A 12,290-nucleotide genomic window follows, 5' to 3' on the forward strand; every position below is an offset into this window, starting at 1 on the left:
GCATTAGTATGTCAATAGACAGTTATATAATTTTCCTTCTTCTAGAAAATTTCAGGTGGACTTGTAAATAATTGTATAAACATTATTATAATCATTAGTATGCTTTGAACATTATCATGGATTGTTTCAAATCACGAAAACGTACACAAATGAAATGTTTGACCGCGATAGTATTTCTTCACTGTCTATTAACCTTGACCTGTATTTCTAGGGGAATTGGGGCACGGGTCACTAACTTGACAAAGGCTTCGCCGAAACGTGTAGTTCTGTTCGTTTGAAACAATAAATAAACTTATTGTTTTGTCCTGGGTGTGCCGCTGGACTATTTGCTGAGAATTCTCGGATTATATCCACACAAAGACATATTATATATTATATGTATATGTTTAATTAAAGTTTTATTAAATTATATATATTAATTATACATTTTAAATATTATACAATATATTTAATTATGTTTATTTAATTTTTAAGTATAATTTGGTTTATTTTACATATATTTTTAAAGTAAAAGAAAAACGATATTTTTAACAACGATATTTTTGACATCGATATTTAATTTTCGATATTTTTGTACTTACCATGTTGTAGATAGGATGTCGATATTCTTGACATCGATATTTTTGTTGCGATATATTTGTAGGTCGATTTTCTGTCTGTCGAAATTATGTCATACAACCCACTGACGGAACTTGAGGACTTTGTGTCATGTGCCCTATGGCCCCTGATTTGGAACTCCATCAGTGAGTGGTCGGTCCATGTGAGTGGGCTGGTGGCTCCGCAGAGCAAATTGGAAGAGTTGGTAAAAATAAGATCTAACGTGTGTCTTGCAGAGTGAGTGGGGCCTTCATTGATCTTGTTTAAATCCTAATGTTAGTAGATCTGTAAGGAGCATCCTGATTCGAGGTGTCTTCGCTATGAACATTAAAGTTGCCCAGAAGGACAACATTTTTTATAGAGATGACATGCGAAGAGATCAGTTTCATAAGTTGGAGTGAGAAATCCCGTAGTGGGCGGGTAGGCCGGTAGACCAAGGCACCTTTCCAACTGTGTTGCGGGGGCAGGTCAATTCTGAAAATTAGAAGTTCCATACTATCACTGCTTAATTGCTCCAGTATAGTTATTTTGATAGAATGTATAAACTATAGCTATACCCCCCACCTTAGTTGGCCTATAAAGCCTTAGGATGTGGTAGCCCTCTGGTAGTGCTATTGCTATGGTGGGGGTGGTGCTAGGTTTAAGCCATGTTTCTGTCAGGACACCAATGTCTTGATGTTTGGAAGAGAGGAGGTCCCAGTTTTCCACTGCATGTTTAGGTATTGATCTCACATTTCCAAGTAGGCATTTCCAGTTTTTGTTCCCCAAAGGAGTCTGAGACTGAGTTTCTGCCATAACTTGGAGGCTGGGCTGTCTTTTATTGTAGACAAGTATGGTGTTATCAGGTGGGAGTTGTGTTGATTGCATGCTCTGAAATCTAAAAGAGCAACATGCAAAGGGCCCCTCCAATGACACAGGAGTACAGGGAGTAGCTTTTGTCAGGTGAAAGCATTTGTTCAGGCTCCTATCTCCAATCTCAAGGAGTTTCTGACTAGTGTAGGTGCAAGCAACCTTTGAGCAGTTACCTGATTCTGACCCAGAACAAGCAGAGGTTCTACTTCCTGGCGACGTTCAGGTGCAGACGGGCGCAGACGGGCGCAGATGGGCTTGCATTAGGCACGCCATCGGTGCGGCAGCGGCACGCCCACTGCACACGTCCGCTGCGCATTGTGCCTGGTATGCCCATTAAATAGTGGAGGTCAGATTACAACTTTCGCCTTCTCGCCATCTCCCTCCACTCATCCAGGAAAACCCGTGGTGGACAGGGGAAGAATGTGTAGGGCGGCACGGGATGCAAGCACGGCTGGCAAGGTAAAAATGGCACTGCACTGTACTGCGTGTTAAAAAGACAATCTAAAATTCTAAACTTCCAGTCTGATTCCTTAAAATATTCTTAGTGGGAGTGAGCAGTGAGGATACACGTTACCCCATTTATATTTGAATTTCCATGTCCTGACTCAAGCGCGTCCACTGAGCATCATGCTTGGTATGCCCATGTCCCCATATGGGAGACAATAACAGGATAACACTGCCGGGTTTCCATTTTAATTAGTACTAATTAGATTTTCTGTTGGCTGTCAGTGCTGAATGACTTAGTCCATAATCTACTAGTAAGTCAGAATCAATATGACTATCAAATGAATGAGGCCAGTGGGAACTAGTGCCTTCTTATCGTTGCTAGTCCATGGACACAATTTAACACACATTAACTCCAGAACTGTGTCACAAACTAGCATATTCCCTTGACTCGAAGCTCGAAATCATGGAGATAAAGAGGAATATTAAAAGGGGTTATCACCACCAGAACGTCATCTTTTTTGACGTTCTGGTGGCGATAGCTCCCTCGCCTTAGTTACAAGGCGGCGTTAAGCCACTTAACGTGGCTTAACGCCACCTTGAAAATAATGCCCCAATTCACGCAGCACTTGGTGTGAAAGGGGCAGGAAATGGATGTTGCAATGGGCGTTCTGCCGCAATGCCCATGGCTTTTAATGCTGCCCCCTATTTAAAAGGCTGGTGTAAATATGGGGCAGCGCCAAAAATAAGACCAGGAAAAACCTGGTCTTAATCTGGTGCAATGAGGAGAAATTATTCATTTCTCCTTGTTTTTGTTGTTTCTATGGGTGCTGCATTCTGCAGCACCCATAGAAAGAGCAAATCGCCATTAGTGATTGCTCATGCACAGGAAGGTTTCCCTTCTTGCACATAAACAATCATTAAATAATGATGAGGTGCAACTTCTAAAAGTGCTGCATTCTGCAGCACACTTGGAAGCTACAAATCCCCATTACTGATTGTTTATGTGCAGGAAGGGACACCTTCCTGCACATGAACAATCCTTCCTGGCAAAGCAGGCACCCTTGCACTATGGTGCAAGAGTGCCTGAGTTTGCGCTAAGCAGCTAAATTTAGCGCCAGCACTATGGGATATACAGGGGTGTGCCGTATTATTGTAAATACGACCCATCCTTGCGTTTTCAGAATGTCGGGACATGGCGTTACCAAATGTGACGTAACACAGTGCTCTGTCATTCTGTTGTAAATGTGCTCCAAAAATTTCTTCTTACATTGAAATACAAAATTATTTTTATTTTTCCAACACAGAAAACAATTAAACCATTGAACATGGGTGTACATTTGTATATATATCATGATATGAATAAGTAACTGCTCATTACATCAACGTTAGTAATGGAGTATTTAAGGAACATTCAAACATGCATGATGTATATCCCTCCAACCAGGCTATATGGAGCCTGGCATAAAATATATTCCTAGATACTGCAAAATGGTTATATAAACCTTTCCCTTAAAAACCGGGCAAGGCATGACTTTACCTCCAGGGCCCCAAATCTTGTTAAACATTTTATTAGTCAGCCAACACTTGCATAAGAAAACTTCTCCACTAGCATAAACCAATCCACATTTATAACTAGGTTGAAAAAGTTAGTGGGAGACGACCCCTCCAAGTTTTCTCAATATCTTATCTTGTTCCTGCCAGGACAATAGAACAAAAGATTTTATTGTATTCGAGAATATTCAACTCACTTCATATTCAAAGGAGGGTCGGTTTCACACGTAGATCAAAAGGCCTTCCTGGAGTCTCTAAGGAGTTTGTGTCCCAGAATAGTCTATTCATTGACATTCACACCGAGGGGTCGATTACGATGGCAGTCGGAAAAGCATTCTGACTGCCGTGGTAGCATAAAATTACCATCCGCAGGTACCACGGCAAAACCGGCAGTCAGATTAGGATGCACTGCCTGCAAAACCCTCCCGCAGCGGACGAATTCTACTATACTCCACCGGGAACGTCCGGAAAATCTGAAAATCTGTCCATAACAGTCGGAATTGCTGCAGAAAGACCCAAAACTGCTGTTTGACCAGCGGTCAGGAACGTGTGGAGGTGTCCGGGATTCGTTTTTTGCTCACCGCAGTAGTGCTTCTGGCGTCTCTGAATGGCTGGATTCTCCGCTACGGTGTGATGGGCTGTTTGAGGCATCGTGATTTGGCCAACGCTCGTAATGTCATTCCGCACGGCGGTCTCTCTCTATTGGCTCCCTCCGCCACCGTTGCAGAAGGAAATTTCACGCAGATCCCGAAACCCCGCAGCGAACGGGAAATGAGCTATCTTTGCCCATCGTAATATGGCGGACGTGAGACCACCGCGGGAGTATAAAAAAGGGCGTTTTCCGCCAGCACCGCAGAGGTGTCTACAACCGCCATTGTAATCAGCCCCCAAGTTTGGAAAAAAAACAAACTAACTCACAGCCCCACAGGCATGTATTACTCATGTTTACCCCAACCTAACTATTTGGATTCATATGTGGTAAGGTTACAGCCGGAATTTTAATGAGTAGTAATCTAACGCCTCCTCCTATTCTTCCTTATATATAGTCCAAAATACACTATCCATACTCCCTTAAGGGCAACTAGTGTTACTGGCGTAGTTTTCATCAAGGTCTCATGAACCGAGAAAATTGCATTTTTCCACTGTGCTTAAAATCCGCTTCATACATGGTTTGGGATCTGCCACATAGAGGAGTGTATTGTTCTCATACAGTAAAACAAGATCTCCCCATGATTCCATGCCACAACCCTGATCTGAGCATTTTATCTGATCCAACACGTTAGGGCTTCAAAGTAAGGGCAAAGAGAAACGGGGAAAGGGGATATCCCTCCCTTGTATCCCATTTCAAAGGGAAAGGGGATGACACTACTCTGCAGACTCCATCGCTAGCCATGGGAAGTATGTAAAGCATTCGGAACCAGGAGAGGATGTTTGGGTGAATCCCATACTCTGTAATAGTGCTGGTATGAAGAGCTATTCAATGGAGTCAAAAAAAATTTGCCATGTAAGGAAATCATCAACACCATTCCTCTCAAATTATGTGCATATGCCAGAGAGTCATGCAAATGCTTTGAATTATGCCTGACAGATCACTTGGACATACAACTTGAATGGCCAGGATGTACAAGGGTGTATATTACTCAGTGAAATTGATTGGAAAGGTTCTTAGGAATCAACATTCAAGATTAAAATTCCGATCCATGAGACACTTATCTCTGGGAATTTACCCTATATATGGTTAAACACTATGATGGCTTTGCAGAGAACCCTTAGGTGGGACTGCATCTCTCGCAACCCTTCAGTCATCAACAACATGTCGGTGGTCACTTACTCAGTATTTGTTTACACATGTCTGCTGGGAGGCCGTTTGACCAGGGGGCATTCCACGCTTTCCTTTTTTGCAACAGCCAAAGATGCAAAGAAAACATGTTAAATTCTAGTTTGGTTTACTCCAGATGGTTGTGAACAACAGAACCGCGGGGAAGGCAATTTTAGATAAAGAGTAAGACCCTGATTTAAAGTTTACCGGTATTTTCTGCACCTGGTAAATACTGATACCAGACGATGGGGTAGCTAGCAAGTACTCTATTCGGGGTATCTCTTTTACATGGAAATGAGGCCTAACATTGAAAATCATTATTTATGACTGCCAATTCTGCATGGTTTCCCTTTCTCCCAGTAATTTACTCCCAATAAATGTGACCACGTTTTGCAGGCAAAGAGCCTCATTTATGGCATTTGGTCAGGGGCAACACACCAAAGCACTTTGCTGCGCTGCCCTACCTAAAGTGAAAGGGCAGTAATGAGCAGTATTTAAGCAATACGGTGAATTCCTGTCCTTTCTGACTCTGCTGGTGCCGTTTGGGGAGCTCAGCGCCAATGTAATTACTCTTGCACCTTGCTGTAAGGGTGCCTCCATTACAGCAGTATTGTTTTGTTGGGCTCCTTCCTGCACAAAACACTCCTACGGGGACTCAAGAGACATACTGATCTGATGCTTCCCCATGTTTACATCACTTTGTAAATCTGGGAAGCGTCAAATTCCACGGGTGGTGCATGGGAAAACCCACCGCAACACCCATGGTATGCCTCCCGGGCAGAGTAAGAGGACGCAGTGATTTGCGCTGCGTTACATTAATCATGATCTATGAGGCCACTCAGGGTGATGCAGGGTGGCTTCGCATGGCTTCATAAATCTTTATGAGAGTCCGGCGTCAAGCATGTACCACTCTACGTGATGCAAAAATGATACAGGGCTCTCATAAAAAAGCCCCAAAATCTGTTGGGGAAAACTGTGATGAGGTTATGATAATTATCATGCTATTTGTACTACTGATCCCTGTCCAAACTCTCATTTGTATAGGGATTGGAATCTTCCCCACTAGTCAGATTTGGGGCTTACATGATTCTTTTCATTAAGTGGCAATATTATCACTATTAAAACGAATTCACAACACAACAATCCTTAGCTTTCTCATGTATAACTCTCCTTTATATCACTGATTGATCTTTATCTTTTTTAAAACAGTGGTATTAGTATTCCTTCTTTCACTCAATTCAAGGATCATCTTATGACGTGTAAATCTGGCTAGTCGATTCCCACACTATTAATATTCTTCAGAGAAATATGCTTGATCTTCATGAAGCTGTGTATCAGGTAACAATATTTTCTTGTAACTCAGGCATTGTCACATTTTAAATAAAAGAGGGAATCGTTATTTTTTGTGTTGATAACATTTTTTCGAGTAATGCAGAATAGAACAAATGCATAATATAGACCACCCGTGGGTGGAAAAGTGAACAGGAAAGCAATGCCACACAGCGAGTCAGTGATCAAATACATACAGTAGAAGCACATCAGAACAATACAGGCAGAATCCCCATCACATAGCTAGACATTATCCATCCCCCTCTAAGTCCACCCCCATCCAGGGACCTCCCGGGGGCTCAGGCCCCCACCTTCACTCTCACTCAGCAAACTAGGGTTTATCTGGTGAGTTGTCCTGAATCTTCCTGCTAAAAACCATATGGAATGTAGCACAGAACTATGTAACACACTTGAACAGTTCTTTGTAGATAAAGTCACATCAGTGTATGACTCTTTTAAGACCAAAAACAACACTGACGCCTTATCTATACACCCTACACGAGGCATGGACATCCTAACCCCCAAAACGGGCTTCTGTTTCGCTCCCCCTTCAGCAGAATAGATTAGCCAGGTAGTGAAGACAATTAGGTCTTGGAACGCAACGGACCCATGCCCGCCTAAGGTTGTGCATATGTTACCAGAACTGTTAAGTGAACAACTAAATCTGGTATTCACAGAGATAATCCAGTCAGGCTATTTTCCAGACGTCTGGAAAACAGTTTCAGTCCTCCCACTCTTAAAAAACCCCAATTTGTACCCAAAAGAACCCAGCAGTTATCGACCAATCGCAAGAATCCCGTTCCCAGCCAAAGTGTTTGAAAAATTGCTGAATAAACAACTGACAAATTTCTTAGCCTCTAGAAACTTTCTGGACGAATCACAGTATGGATTTAGGGAGGAACATGGAACTGAGACAGCCTTGGTTATGGCAGCAGAGGAACTTAGGAGCATACTGGACGCCGGTGGGAAGCCCTCCCTGATTCTATTGGATTTATAGCGGCCTTCGACACCGTGAATCACGAGATACTCCTTGACCATCTAGCAGAACTGGGAGTCCAAGACGATGCACTGAAGTTGCTGTCTTTATTTTTAACGGATAGAACTTTCACAGTTAAATTAGGAGACTCCACCTCCAAACCCTTTTGTTCACCTTGTGGAGTGCCTCAGGGGTCCTCCTTGAGCCCCACTCTTTACAATATTTACGTCGCTCCACTGGCATCGATAATCAGAAAACGTCAGTCTCGAGCAATATGGAGGAAACAGCCGACCGATTTAATGACTGCATGAGGCAGGTTAATAAATGGATGCAGCTTAACTGCCTGAAATTGAACTATGATAAAACCGAAGTTATGCTGCTGGGATCAGATACGGACTTTTGGCCTCCTAAATGGTGGCCAGACAGCCTGGGCGAGTGCCCTACCCCAGTGGACAAAGTCAGAAATTTGGGAGTCATATTCGATGATAAATTAACTTTCTACGCCCAGATAAATAAAGTTTACTCAACTGTTTGATACATTTTAAAAATGATCAGAAGAATACAGCCTTTTATCCCTCATGATTCATGTAAAACACTAGTTATGGCATTGGCCCTGTCCAGACTGGATTATGGCAATGCCTTGTATGCAGGGATACAAGTCCAACAAGTAACTAAACTCCAGCGTCTGCAGAACGCAGCAGCAAGGCTGCTGCTGGATATTTCCAGATCAGAGCCAGTCGCCCACAGAGCCCTCCACTGGCCACCGATCGAAAAGAGGATTATGTTTAAATCAGTCTGCTTGGCCTACAAGGCCCTTCATGGTCCAGGACAGCAGTTTTTAAGAACACAGCTGAAACGGTACGAGCCAGCTAGAAGCCTGAGGTCTGTTCATGCAAAACTTTTACAGGTACCTAAGTTCAAGCAGGTCAGGTGAGGGGGAGAAGCTTCCTGTTGCGGACAGCCAAGACCTGGAACCTTTACCCAATCACAATAAAAAGCGGCCCTTTGCTCTTGTCTTTTAGAAAAGCCGTAAAAACCTGGCTCTTTACCTCTTAAGTTAGCTCATTACCTTTTCGGCAATCTTTCTTACATTGACCCCTAGCGCCAAGACGCCACCGGGTAATCGCGCGCTCTATAAATTTACAAATCAAATCAATCAATCTAAATCAATCAATCAATCTGAAGCCCAGGGCAGCCGCACCGGGCAATGTCTAAGATCGACATGTAGGGATGCACCTCATTCTGTACTCAACTCCGCAGCTGGCTACATCCTCAGAAAAACCTGCAAAGGAACCCAAATGTCTCTTGGGCCAGAACGCACTGCCATTAGTACCCAGGAAATGTCCAATTGCTCTTGATAGTAGGCAGCATACCTCAGCCATTGAGCCACTTGAGGCACTAAAGGCCCGACCCAGTGGATGGTCACCCTGTGCTTGACCAGCAGCAAAAGGATAGCCGGGAGTTTCTGCACCCAGGGGGACATCCTTCACATTGCTTGTGGCGTCCTCTCATGAGTATTGTCCATGATCAGTGCTGTAGTATCAAACACTGCAGACCAAAAGCAAGCTACCCCAGGGCATTCCCATGCCAAGTACAGAAATGTAGCATCAGCTGCAGTGCATCACAGGCAGCATGCCTATTTGACTAGACCCATCTTGAGCAGCTGAACTGGCATGCGATATACTCTATTCAAATATTTAAAATGTATGAGGGGAAGTCTGTAATTTGATTGAACAATACCTGTCATCGACTCTTCATTCTTTGAAGGCTAGAGGAGGTTGAAAGTGGCCCGGGTGACCCTAATAGGGTCACTTCCTTCAGTGTAGGGGAGTACAATGTTGTGAAGAATGTTGTCATTACACAGTTTATGGCTTCGAAGCCCGCACGTGTAGTCCGCCCTGATCTATACCCCTCCCCGTATCGCTGAGGCACTGCCTCCCTCCCAAAGTAATGCATCTCATGGACAGCTGCCTCGCTATAGTCTGAAAGCTTGCTCTGAAGTGATGCAAGTAATGTTGCGCTGTTAGTAGCAAAGAATTGAAGCTGTAAAGCAAGAATATCAGCTTCTATCCATGCAAGATCTGCATCAGAGTCTTAAGTACTGCAGCTTGTTTGGCTATGCATGCAACCCAAATTACTACATTAAATGCCTGCCAGAGCGTGGAAGGGGAGTCAATTGAGTTTACACTCTTCTCAAAGTACTCAATGATTGCCACCTTAATGTGAGCCCTGAAGATTGCTTTGGGGTAAGCCTCCAGGAGAACATGTGCGAGGTAAGTGCCAGGGGGCAATATCTTCAACAAGAGAGGGGCATGGTCAGATAGTGTCCTAGGAAGGTGAACCACATCAGTGGTCCATACTACCACTTCCTTGGTCACAAGCCATTAGTCTATCCTGGACCAAGCGTTATGGGTTGATGTTATGCAGGTGCCCTTTGTACTATGCATGCAGCAAGAGCCAAACGTCTTTGAGGACATTGTCAGCATACGTGTTTGCAGTAATGCTGTGGCTCTAGAGTGCGGGTGATGGGAGTCACTAGACATGCACTCGCATGCATCCAGAAACACATTGAATTCTACCCCTCCACAGCACCGCCCCAGACCCATGGTTTCAACTAGTTGGCAAACTTCCATGAGCCAATGGCAAGCCTTGCTCTCACTGTTACTGAGGCCTTGTTGTTGCTTTCCAATATGCCAGTTTGAGCAAAAAGAACACATTGGTTTCCTGTTATTTGGTTCCGATTAGCAAGTTGCACCTGGCCATTCTGTAAGGTCAAAGAGAGTGTACTAAGACGTGTTTTCCCCTAGGTTCAAAAGCCTTCCAGATGGACATGTGTCACAAGTGCCACATATGATCTAGCTGTATCCATTGAGACTTCGGGAAGGTATATAAACCCAACTCAAATCTAAATCATGGCGTAGCCTCATTCCCTGCAGAACAAGCTTCACCCTTCCCACTTACCTGAAGAATCCTGTTGGATCAATGAAGTCCTCGAGTCTCCTTCAAGTCCACATGAATCGATGGTTCTCATGGCACCAGCTCCCTTGTCATCTTCCTCGTCGATCTCTCCTGCATAGCTACTCTGAACCACCCGCAACTCACTGAGTCAAAGCCTTGAGTCTGTGAACTTCGTTCAAGTGGAAGAATTAGGCTAAGCACTTGATATCAGCTTAGTGTGCACTAAACCTCCGATAGTAGTAATCAGGACCAAGTATCTCCATCTTCAAAGACTACAGACTTTCCCTCCATGCCCTCACTGTGATTTACTCCAGTGCTTCTTGTGTGTTTATACTCTGGACCCTTCCTGCAACCTTGGCGCCAGAAAAGCATCAATCAAGGACTAAGGACTTGAGCTTTGTGTTTCTCTGATTTTAATTATTTTATTTTATTTATAAAGTTTTATATAGTGCGAACAAGATCCAGAGGGATTTCAGAGTGCCTTACAATAGGATGGGAGGAAGGAAAATCGACATCAAGTAGGTGTAAAAACAAAAAAACATTTGCAATGCAATAGGTCTCGCATTATTAAAGTTTGACCTATTGGCATTGCTAATAATAATGCAACACCAATAGCTCAAACATTCAGTAATGCGAAACCTATTGCATTGCAAATGCCTGTTCTTCTTTCTGTCACTGCCATTTAAAACGTGGCAGTCAAGGACTGAAACAAATAATGACCCCACACTGAGGGAAAAAACTCTTAAGGTGTCGGGGTCATTATCTATTTGATGTTCAAAAACAAACTCCCACTTTGGAGTTGTTATTGAGAAAGGTTCCCAGTAGTGCTGCCTTTGCTTTTCAACACATGCCGCCAGGTATGACAACTCAGACTAAAGGAACTAAACAGTGCCTTTAAAGTGAGCACTAGGGAGTTATAACAGCAGGATTTGGAGTGGACCCATCAATTTGGCTAGGGTCCCTGGACAGTGCTGCTCCACATAACACGGAAAGCCTGCAGTAGTTGTTGTCCAAGACAGCTCCTGGAAACGAAATACAGCTTGTTATCCTATGCAAGCACTGGGAGTGGCATCAACCAGTAGTTCCACTAAACAGCCACTTCTGTGCCGCTCTCCAGAGAACGACATTTTGTTAGTTGTCCACCTCCACAGCAGGTTATGTCAAACTGTCTTCCTTCACTTGTACAAACAACGTTATGATCATTTTTGTGTTTGTTGCATATTTATATAGCGCAAACTCGACCCGAAGGTATTGGAGCGCTTTACATAGCACCGTATTTATGTCACACATTCAGGAACGGGGAGATTAAGCGATTTGCCCAGAATGACAGGATGTGGACGCGACCTCGAGGCTCGAACCCTGGTTTCCAGCACCCGAGGTGGCAGCGCAGCCGACGGACCACATCCTCTGGCCACTCTGGCAGTAGTGGCGTAATTCTAACTGCTTGACTACGAGTTTAAAAAAACACTGAAGGCAGAGTGAACAAATACCAGCCAAATGATAACTTACAGCAAGTTTAACATTAACCACCAAATGTCCCTTCTGATTCTTCATTCGCAGAAATCAATGCGTTCAGCAAGATGTTGCCGTCTCTCAGTGGGTAGTAGTAAAGCCTGCATGAACCTGCAGAGAGCAGATCATTCTGAAGCAGCGGCCAAATTAAACATTACTAACTTACGTCACAGGTCAGCGGGTCACAGAGGTGGACTGGTCAGTTACGTGTCAGAACAAGGATATCATGCTTCAACTAAACCATTCTCT

This window comes from Triturus cristatus, chromosome 1_2, assembly GCF_964204655.1.
Source record: "Triturus cristatus chromosome 1_2, aTriCri1.1, whole genome shotgun sequence".
NCBI classification, from domain to species: Eukaryota; Metazoa; Chordata; class Amphibia; order Caudata; family Salamandridae; genus Triturus; species Triturus cristatus.